The sequence below is a fragment of the Protopterus annectens genome, chromosome 2.part1, assembly GCF_019279795.1.
Source record: "Protopterus annectens isolate FY-2018-M chromosome 2.part1, PAN1.0, whole genome shotgun sequence".
NCBI classification, from domain to species: Eukaryota; Metazoa; Chordata; order Ceratodontiformes; family Protopteridae; genus Protopterus; species Protopterus annectens.
This window is the reverse complement of record NC_056729.1, coordinates 1,032,615,372-1,032,627,596: the sequence shown is the minus strand read 5'-3', so window position 1 is coordinate 1,032,627,596 and position 12,225 is coordinate 1,032,615,372.

Here is a 12,225-nt window from a genome sequence, read left to right as displayed (position 1 = left end):
AGATATTGAAAATGAACAATTCATTTATTCAACTGCCATTTTTAATGGTAATCTTCTATAATCTTATATTATCTTGGGTACTTTTTATCTATAATGTTACAATGTTTGCTTCTGACTTTTTGTGTCATCAATCATGTTCAGAAATGTTTGTGCATGTGTGTGTGTGTGTGTGTGTGTGTGTGTGTGCGCGTCTGTGTGTATGTGAGTGTGTTTGGCTTGTGTATATGTGTGTGTAATGTGTATGCATATGTGTATGCATACTATACTGGCTGACATCAGCATGTCCATCTATGTTATGACGCCCCACTGAATTCTGTCTTGGGTTAAATCAAAGTTTATTTTATTTAATTAAAATAATAAAAAAAGTTGTATTGCCATACATTAATAAGATTATAATTTACAGATGTAAGATATACTGCTTCACCCGCTGGGCAGAATGTAGTTTACAGGAGCATTAGTGGAGAGATACCTAAAGATACAGTATGCAGTAAGGCAGGAGCTGGGAAAGGCAACAATGAGAGGCAATAAAATATATGAGGGTTGTTTACGGAAATCTGGTTCTTGATGCAAGGATAAAAAGTACTGGGATGGATAGAAATAGGAATGAGTTTACATGTTCATATGTTCATATATCAAAAACCTCAAAGGCAATGCCCAGAATTTCTCTGAGTTATTGCACAATGGCACCTCTTTACTGAGCCAACAGATATAGCCAACAAACTGCCCGACAGATTCAGTGCCAACTTTACACATCTCTCCCTTCCAAGGGCCCTATCACAGTACCAGAAGAAAGCCTGGTAACTCCCATTTCTGTGGCACAGGTAAAAGCTGCATTGTCCAAAGCCAAGAATACAGCATCCATGGGACCTGATAATATCCCTGGCTGCATCCTACATGAGCTACAAAATGAACTGGCACAACATCTGTGTGCCCTGTTCAATCACAGCCTATGTCCCTAACCAGTTGCACACTGCTACAGTCATCCCGCTCCATAAAGGGGAGCAATTACAGACCTTGGGCACTATCATACCATTAGTCTGATATGCAAAGCTATGGAGTGCATCATCATGAACCTGCTTAACAAAGATATAGGCAATCTCCAAACTCTTGACCCCACACAGTCACAGATCCTGCCTGCTGAACCTGGTTGACTTCTTTGAGGCAGTCACCAAGGCTGTGGATGAGAATAAAGCAGTGCATACAGTCTACTTCGACCTAGCCAAGGCCTTTGATACAATTCCCCACTCAGGTATCATTCATAATCTCACTAAACTAGGCATCAATCCTTACATCACTAGGTGAGTTGCAAATTGGCTAACAGACAGGACCCACAGAGTGAAAGTTGCGGATTCCAAGTCAGACTGTCAATCAGTCACAAGTGGAGTCTCACAGGGCTCGGTCCTGGGCCCTCTCCTGTTTGGCATCTACTTCTCAGAAGTCCAAGCCAACACAGAATGACTTTGGCTGACCAAGTTCACTGATGACTGCAAGCTAAGAGTCATTATCAACTCTCCAGGTAATGCAGACATCCTACAAAAGGGCCTCTCTGAAACCAATGACTGGTGTTGGAACCATGGCCTGAAGCTTAACGCCAAAAAATGCGTTATCATCACCTGTAGAAAAAATTCAGTTCCCATAAATTACCACTTTTACTGGAGCCACCTGAAGACTGAAGGAGCCATAAGAGATCTGGGCACCCAGGTCAACAGCCACCTCACCTTCGACCACCACATTGCCACTGTGGTCAGAAAGTCCTTCTATGTGGCACTTCTTATAACCAAAAGTTTGGCATCCAGGAAGAAAGAGGTCATCATCCCTCTCTACTCATTCCTCATTAGACCAATCATCGTATATAATGCCCCATTTGGCATGTACCTGATCAGACACCTACAACAGCTGGAAAGGCCACAAAAGTACCTTACAAAACAGGATCCTAGGCATTAAACACATGTCCTACATGGACAAACTCAAGAAACTTCAGCTGTTCTCAGTCTCTTATCATCTACTTAGAGGTGATCTCTGCTTGACTTACAAAGCCATGTCTGACCCAGCCCTACTTGAAATGCTACACCTAAAGAAATCCCAACCCCCCCGCGCTACACACTCCAGAGATCACAACCTCATCACCACAATTAACAGAACATGCTGGAGGGACAGATTCGTCTCCCAAAGACTGCCCATACTCTGGAATAAGCTTCTCATTCATGTCAAGCAGACCACCTTGCTGGTCTTCTTCAAGAGAACTCTTGACGAGTGGATGAGTAACAGAAAGTTCACTCCAAGGATCATTCTATTTGCCCTATTGGATAGGGGCACTGTGAACTAAGATCAGGTGGCACAGTGCCTGGGCAATTTTTTTGGGCTAGGCTTGTAAAGGCTCCAGGGCTATTAGCCTAGTACACATCTATGAACCTATAGGAAGTTACTAGGGTAATAGCCCTATAGCATTTACAAGCCTAGTCATGTAATAACCGGAGTACCCTTGTTGACCATAGTTAGATGGTCATTGTTAGCAGAGTGTTCTGTGATCAGCACTGACTGCCCCTGTCCATGATGGACATAGAGGCCACTCCCAGGGTGAATTTATGGTTACACATCCAGTTGTCAAGGTTGCTCTTGAATAGGTCCATTGAGGAGCTCTGCTTCACATGGAATGGGAACTTATTCCAGAGGTGTGGCAATCACTGGGAGATATATCTGTCTCTCCAGCATGTTCTGTTAATGTCACAGGCTAGGTTGAGCTCCCTGGACCTAGTTATTCTTGACCCATTTGACTGTGGATGTGCAGCATTTCCATTAGTCAGGATCCAGTACTGCCCTGTAGGCCAGGCACAGATCATCTGTCAGCAGCCTGTATGATACAGAGCACAGTGACAGGGTTTTCAGTCTTTCCATGTATGTCATATTTTAGATGCCCAATATTCTCTTGGTTAGAAACCTCTGTGGTCTCTTCAGTTGCTGCAGGTGTCTGGTGAGGTACATACAGAAGGGGCCATTGTACTCATTTAGTGGTCTGCTAGGGTTGTATACAGTGAAGGTATAATCTCTTTTATCTTGAATGCATTGCCATTATTAGAGGGTAGGACAGACTGGTTCATGGTAAGAAGAGAAGGGTAAAATTTATGGGGAAATAAGTATACTAGATAGGTCAAGCTTTGAACATGTGCCACTGCTAAAGAAGGTAGTGACCGGGCTAAATAAGAAGTGACAAGGGCACTGGAAATGGGATACCTCAAAGTGTAAAACAAAAAAAACAGCAGAATATACATTAGGAAAGATTGAGAAGTATCATAAAGAAAACCAGGAGAACAAAACAGAGATAAAAACCAAATGGTAGGATGGAGTTAAAGTGGTGAAAGGAGATTGGATATTGCAAGAAGCAGGAAAAACAAGGATGAAAATCTGAGATTATGGGAGCAAAAACTATTGACAAGTGTTGAATGAGTAAGGTATAGCAGAAGGAAATAAATGGAAAGAAACTGAAGAACTCAGAATCACAAGCAATATAGAAAACATAGAACCCACAAAAAATTAATATGAAATAGCTGAAAGAAGATAATTCTGGTGGCTGCAAGGCAAGAAAGGCCTTAGTGTGGAGGTTCAAAGGAAAATAAAGAAATGAAAGAAGGTTCTTCAATCTTAAGACAAGAATGTGGCAAATAGTCAAAAGGGTGGAAGAAAATGGAGAAGATAAGGAGCTTTTTCCATGAGATATATAAAAAAGTATGCAATTGACTACTCCCAAAATGATGAAATGAAAAGGAGGTGAGCTCTCAGAGGAGGAAGAGAGCATACTAGATGGGATAATCAATGACTAACGGCAAAAGAAAAGATGCTAGATAAAAACCAGGCAAGAAAGAAGGCTATGAACGAAATTGTGAAAGAGAAGAACAAAATGGAGGTAACTACAAAGGAAAAATCCAATTATTTCTGACACAAACACATATATCATTGCTAGAAAACATCACTGAGTTAGAGGGAAAGATGGAATAGGGTGAAATGGGCTACTGAAATTCAGGAAGAAGAAAAAATAATCATGTCAGAAAAGGATTAGATTCAAATTAGGGCTGATCCTCCAGGAAGATCAAAGAAGGGAGTTAATGATGACAATAGATAATGAATGGGATGACATGTGGTAACTGCTAGAACAAGGATGATGGATGGAAACCAGGACAGAGGAAACGCTAATGAAAACAAGAGCAAACATTAAGTACTATGAGACATCAATCACTGATGGGAAGAGGAAGTGGATACAATGGATGGAATGGGAAGGAAAAAGGCAAAGCAAACTAATTATCAAAGGCATAAGGCAGAAAAGTAAAGAAGAAATAATGCAGACTTAGAGAAAGCTAGGAAAAGTAAAACAATGGAAAAACACAAATGAGGAATGGGAAGAGATATAGACCTAGGACATGCAAATGAGAATACTCCACAGATAGTATTTAACATCTTCAGGAAAAGAATATAAAGTGTGCAGAATGGGTGATAAATCCTGAAGGTGTGGGAAAGAGAGAGAATGGTACACATGTTTTGGGAATGTGACTGGATGAAAAAATATGGAAAAGAAAAGTGGAGGAATGGGGTAAGAAATGGGAAGAAATGTCCAAAACATATCATGACTATGTTATTAGGATTAGACACAAATCAGGAAAAAATAGGAAAGAAGATAAAAAGACAGATATTAATCATTGGGCAGAGTAAAATCTGGAGTAAGTAGCAACTGGACTGCAGAGTCAAACAGACAACCGTGGAACCTTGGAATAAACAATGCCAACACACTAAGGAAAATAGTAAAGGAAGTAAAACTAAGGATAGGTGGGAGAAAATCCTGAGAGAATATCTGAGTTTAGGGGAATGATATCGCATTAGGACATCATTAGATCCAGCCAATACATTACACAATAATTTTAACCAACAGGGAAATAAGAGAGGGGACAAAAGGAGGCAAAAAAGGAAGCAAAAAAATGAGAAGAGTATGAAAGAGGCATGGAAAACAAAAACTGAGGGCAGCCAAAGAGCCAAAAATCTGACAAACAAGGAGGGGCAGGAAGGGGGCTTTCATAGAGCTACTGTTAATGTAGGTATTTTCAGTGCTATCTCTGATTTCTTCATTGGCTTGCATATTAATATGTACTATTGGAAAACAGCATTGCAAGCTATTAAATAAGTGTGTGGAATCATGCTTGGCTTTGCTGTACTTCTTGTAAATAATGAAAAGAAGACATACCCTCCACACACACTAAAAAAGAAGTCTTTTTCAGCACATAACTGAGTCTTTGGCATAACAGTTTCATAACCCAATGTATCACTAACCTCTCGGATAAATTTCCACTTCATGTCGAGCAAACTTCAAGGTAAACCTTGATAAGTGGATAGGCAATCTCATATGAGTCGATGTTTTTAACTAGGTTTGTAATGGTCTGCTCTTTGATTGCCTAGTACAGACATACACACACACACCACACACCTATGAACCTATGAACTTGAAGCGTGACAAGAAGTTCTGTTATAAAAGAACAGAGACCGTGAGAACTGTGGTAGTCAAGAGTTGCAGAGAGGTCCCTCACACTATGTCTGCAGGAAACCCTTGTTATGCAGTAAGACCAATCTAAAAACAAAGACCAGGTGCCCAGTGTGAAGAGTCCTATTATATAATGATGCTACTGGAGACCACTGAAGTAGCATAACACATATCTGGGCTGTTCAAATGTTAAAAATCACTTTCTTTTACCATCTGTCACATTCTCATTCATTTAATTTCACTCTTTACCTATCCCTATTCATCTTCTGAGGTATCAAAATAATCCATGTCCCTTAAACCTCCTACATTTCACTAAACTCTGTAACTCAACTGCACATGTTTTAATCATATTCATTTTCATCAGCACCCAACAAACTATACAACCTTTTTATAAATCTAACTATCCATTGGCATTATAACCTCTAGATTAACTTCTGTCTTTCCTTCTGTTATTCCTTTTTGACACAAATTGTTACAATTATATTTCATGATCATTATAACTGCTTTTACTTTAAGTATATTGCATTATAATAGCTTTCATTCAACATTGTTGCAATAATTTTATATGTGTCTCTGTTTTCTCCTTTGTATATTTTATGCTCTAATGTTTATTTTTGGTTCTATTTACAATGAAACTCCAACTTCCTAAAAGCTGACAAGTCCAGTGGATGAAAAAATATCTGAAAGTCAAAAGGACAAAAAAATTCCTTTTTATTATTTTTTTTGCAGGGGTTGAGCCCCCTTGCACCTCCTGATGTGTGTGTGGGGGGGGCAACCCACCAATTGTTCAGACTTATATATACCAACTCCATGTATGCACCAAATTAAAAAAGGGGGAATCTCCAAAACCAGGGAAATGGTTGGCAGTTCACACATAGAAACCATGCCCACAATAATTTCCTAAAGGAAATGGAGTTTGGCATTATGCCATTTGCCTTTTTTTTCTGTGTGCGAAAGACACTTCAGCAACTTCAACTCAAGCATGTACATGACAGCATTTTGTTTCTACATATATTACTTTGCTTGTTTCATGTCTCCAGTCTCTGCAAAATGGGTCCTGTCCATCAGAGACAATCCAATCAAGAAAATATAAATAAATAAAATGAATAATTCTGACTGAAAAATTTACATGCATTAAAATGTCTTTTTGAATAAAATCAGAAGTTATTTAAGTTATTTTGATGTGTGTGCGTGTGTGTGTGTGTGTGTGTGTGTGTGTGTGTGTGTGTGTGTGTGTGTGTGTGTGTGTGTGTGTGTGTGTGTGTGTGTGTGTGTGTGTGTGTGTGTGTGTGTGTGCATATATATATATTAACACAGAGAACTTCAGGGATCATAAACAGTGTAGAAGAAAAACAGCTTTTAGTGGTAATAAGGAAAATTATATCATAGGTACAGTTAATGAAATTCAGACACTGAGAAATACAACTGGGAAACCATTCTTCTCACATAGAGAGGAAACAATATCAGAATTTAATAATTCTGCCTTGAATAAAGTGAAGGTACCTACTAGTTACACAAGTAATGTAAACGTTATGCAAGATGTGGTAAGGAAATACTGGCCAGTACTGACACATGAACCCCGAATTAGGGAAATTGTAGGGGATGAACCCAGCTTCCTATTCAAGAACAAGAAATCCCTGAAAAGGCTACTTTGTTATGGACCCATGAAGGATGGATCCATGGGGGAACATCAAGGAACTATACCATGTAAAAATTGTAATCAATGTGGGTGGATAGATACAACTAATAAATTCAAACATCCTGACACAGGTAAGGAATACAGATTTAAGGTTACAGCTAATTGCTGCACTAAAAATGTATATTTAGCAGTTTGTAGCCTGTGTTCAGGATACTATGTAGGAAAAACAAAATTTAAATATAGAATAAGAGAACATCTTTTGGGTATTAGGAACAGGGATAAAACCAAAGCTTTAGCCAGACATATACTGATAAAAGGAGAAAATCATTTCTTTAAGTTCGTGATTATAGAAATGGTGAATGAGAACGAGGGAGGGGGGATATCAGTAACAGGACAGAGATTTCAAAAGCGAGATGGATCATTCGATTACAGGCTGACAGGGCAGTGGCTTAAATGATAGAGTTTTCCTGAAGCCTATTTTGAAGAATAGGGGCATTCATAAATAATAGGATGCATTTTATTTTTATTTTCATGCCTATGATTATCATGTATTTTATTGTTAATGTGCATTTTTATTGTTAGCGAACATTTTAGTAGCATCTGTATGCCATATATAGACTTTATACATCTATTTACATATGATCTGATATACATTTGTGTATATAATTTTGGGACTATCATGAGTCTGTGATAATAAAATATATTTTACAGAAAGTGAGAAATGATAGATGCAACTGTACATATATGTAGTCTATATATGTGTTTCAAACATGGATTTGTCTGTATAAGCACTTAGAAAGATGTTTTAATTAGAATATATTAAGGTGTGCTTATTACTTTAAGACTGGAAAATGGTGTAGTCATGATTTGATTGATACCAATTATGGTTCCCTATACAAATGGAATGGTTTTAAATGTATTTTATTGAATGGTCTGAAGAAGTGGGAGTCATTCCCATGAAAGCGCTTACCAAATAAAGTATCTTGATTCTATGAACTGAGCTGAACAGAAGCTGATGTCCTTCAAGAATGCAACTGCAGTCATAACATGTGGGTTGTCCTGCCTCAGGCAGCCCTCGGTCAGCCGGATTCCAAAGTCTGGGTCCGACGTCGGCTGATGTCGCATTTCTCTCCAACGTCAGAGCGGCTGGAGTACATAAGCATCAGCCGACGCCATTTTCTTCAGTCTTTCTTGCCGTGCGGTGCCCGAAGCAGAAGCAGTTTGCAAGTGCCGGTCGGTCAGCTCCTGTATTCTTCGATACCGAAGTCATCAAAAAAGCTAAGTACCCCATTGGGGACCTTTTCTTGCCTCAGCCGATGTCAGAAATTACTGAAAAAGTTAACAATTGTCTTTCTTGTGGTAAACAAATACCTCATAAGGATTTCCACTCTTACTGTCTTCCTTGCCTGGGCCCAGACCACGACGTCTCAGCCTGTGTAGCCTGTGCTCGCTTCAACAAGCGCACTCTCAGGCGCCAGGCGGAGTTCGCTGAAGATTTTTTCGCCGATAAATTTGCTTACACCATGCCGTCGGACCTTCCGACATCGCAAACTCCCAAAAAGTGAAAAGACCGGGACCAACATTCTCGGCCCGCATCTACCACCGACTCCACGCCAAAACCTAGCGCGAGTGCTCCGGTTCCCTCTGAGACGGTCTCTCCACCGGTCCGAACCGAAGACACCGCATTACCGACGACTCTGATTCCGGACATCACTCCGACGCCAGTTATCGATTTTCCTCCGGATACCGAAACCGAGGAAATGCCCGAGACCATTGCTGTAGACAAGGTCACTCCTGCACGTGGAGCTGCCAGGCCTCCTATGGCCATGTCTATTAAGGCCTACACTAGGGCTAAGGCAGCCAGCAAAACAAAGCATATTACTTCTAAATCTTTACCTCAGACTACTCCAGAGACACAAATTATGTCCATGGCTGCTGATTTAATTTCCATGATTAGAGGTTCACAGGCCCATCCTGAGAGAGGATCCCAGCCTCCTTCTGATAAAAGGCCGGGTTGAACCCTCTGACCCTATTCCTTCAGATGAAGATTCTGAGGGCTCTGTCCACTCTGATAGCCAGGAAGAGCTCTTCCAGACCTATGAGGACTCGGATGCAGAAGATTCCATCCCTCGGCCTCCCTCCTGAAGATATTTCTTTTGGGGAAGTTCTGCACACCATGAGGGAACATTTCAAGTGGCAAGGTCAGGAATATTCTGATTCTAGGAAACGCCTTAGGACTTTCCTTAAGAAGCCCCAGCACAGGCCCTTAGCTATTCCTCCTGTACTTGATGTTCTGGATGATTTATATTCTGACTCTAGTGCTACCCCTGATTCTCTTCCTCCTGCTCCAGCCAAGCCAGACAGGTATTACAGGGTCCCAGAAACTCATTCCCATTTATTCAGGGCCCATACTGCTGATTTGGAAACTATTTCACAGGGGCCTAAAGGAGTTTCAGCCTCTAAAAATCCATTGCCCTCCAACAGGGAAGCTAGGTCATTAGAGAGATGGGGCAAAAAGGTTTACACATCCACTACCTTATCTATGAGAGCTTTAAATTGCCTTTTTCATATGTTACAATATCAGGATTACCTGTTAGAAGATTTACAAAAAACATTAGCCACTCTTGAACCTTTAGACAGGAAGACTTTGCAGGAAGCTGTACATAACACTCAGCAAGTAAGCAATCACTTCCTGCAGTGTGGATATGATGCACTGGAAGCTTCATGTACGGCATCTATGACAGGGGCAGTCATTCGTAGACATGCTTGGTTAAAAGATCAACCTCTACCAGATCATGTAAAAGCAAAACTTCTGGATGCACCTTTGGAAAAGAACAAGCTTTTTGGTGCGAATGCTAAGGATGTGTTAAAGACCATCGAAGAAAAAGCAAAATCGGTTCAGACGGTGAAAGATTTCCCCCAGGTTCAACCCCCCAGATTCAGTAGGAATTGGCCTTCTAAAAACTGGTCCTTTCCTAATCCAGAAAAGTTTCAAAGGGGTAAGAACAGACGTGGCCGAGGAAGAGGCCAACACAGAGGCCCTTACAAGGGATGACAATGGCAGCCAGGAAACCAAAGAAGTGACGCAGGGGTTTCACCTGCCCCACAACCACAATCTCAATGACTTTCCTCTACTACCGCCTACCAGGGAACAAATAGAAGCTCCCTTGGGTGGGAAATTATCTCTGTTTGCAGAAAATTGGCACAGACTGACAAAGGACAAATGGATTTTGGACATTATAGACCGAGGGTACAGGTTTCATTTTCATACCTTACCAAGAAAACAAGGCATGCCAAATCTACCACAAAACCAGAGGGCAGAGGCTATCAAGCAAATCACTCTGCTGACTCGGATGAAAGCAATAGAAAGAGTTCCACAACAAGAACAAGACCAGGGTTTTACTCAAGACTGTTCCTTGTTCCAAGAAAAGAATCTCAATGGAGACCAATACTGGACTTGTCCGCATTAAACACCTTTCTCATAGTACCAAAGTTCAAAATGCTGACTCTACAGCAACTCCTTCCCATGCTGGGCAAGGGGTCTTGGCTGATTACTCTGGACCTCAAGGAGGCATACCTGCATGTCCCTATCAGACACAGCTGCAGAAGATACCTCAGATTTCTTGCAGGCCAGAGCATTATCAATTCTCAGCATTGCCATTTGGCTTATCTACTGCACCCAGAGTATTCACAAAATGCCTGGCTTCAGTAATTGCTCATTGCAGGCTCCAGGGATACAAATTTACCCATCCCTGGACGACTGCCTCATACAAGCGGACGACTAATTGATGTTGACAATAAACCTGGATTATGTCATACGATTACTTCAAGCTCTGGGATACACAGTCAACTTCCAAAAGTCAAGACTGCAGCCATCCCAGCAAATAATCTTCTTAGGAGCCAAACTAGACACAGCCTCTCAGATGGCTTACCTGACAGAAGACAAGCAAGAGAAGTTAACTCATTACTTCAAAGGTTTAGCAAAACTCACCCAGATGACTGCAAGGAGATTCCTACAGGCCCTGGTTACATGGCATCTTGCATTCTCCTGGTTCCATTAGCAAGACTACACATGAGAAAGCTTCAATGGTACCTAAAAAGCATTTGGTCTCAACACAGCAACAACTTGGAGACAATCATACCGCTCATTCCATGCCTACAAAAGGAATTCCTATGGTGGGCCTCGGTGAGCCAGGCAAACACAGGTATGTCATTCAAAAAACCACAGATAACACAGACCATGACCACAGACGCCTCAGACCTTGGATGGGGCACATGGAAGGCAGGTGTATACAAGGACAATGGTCTCCAAAGGAAACACATCTGCATATAAACCAAAAGGAAATGCTGGCAGTAATGCATGCCATCGAGGCCTTTCAACACCAACTCCAGCAAGGCCATTTACTGATACGGACAGACAACACCACTGTGATGTGGTACATAAACAAGCAAGGGGGCACCCACTTACCCCTTTGCAGACTGACAATGCATCTTTGGGAGAAATCACTGAGCCTAAACATCCAGTTACAATCCCAGTTTGTTCCAGGAAAAGACAATGTGTTGGCGGACAGCCTAAGCAGGAATTTCACAGATCCACACGAGTGGAGGTTACATCCGAAGGCCTTCAGACAACTCACTTCGACATGGGGCAAGCCAGAAGTGGACCTATTTGCCTCTCACCTCAACCATCTTCTACCAAAATTCTGCACAAGGACATACCATCCAAAAGCTTGGAAAATAGATGCCCTCTCATTCAACTGGAACTCCCTAACAATCTATGCATTCCCACCTCTGCCACTGATGACCTCAGTATTACTAAAGATCAAAGCAGAGAGACCCAAGGGAATCATAATAGCTCCAGACTGGCCAAGACAGCACTGGTACCCACTACTACGGAGCATATGTCCCACCAGGAGGTGGGCCCTTCCCCAATGGCCTCTACTTTTGACTCAACACAATTTCGAAACAGTGCATCCAAATCTTCAGACACTGCAGCTAACAGCCTGGGAGATCCCATAAATAACTTCAGCCTATCTCTCTCCAAGGAAGTTCAGCGGATACTAAC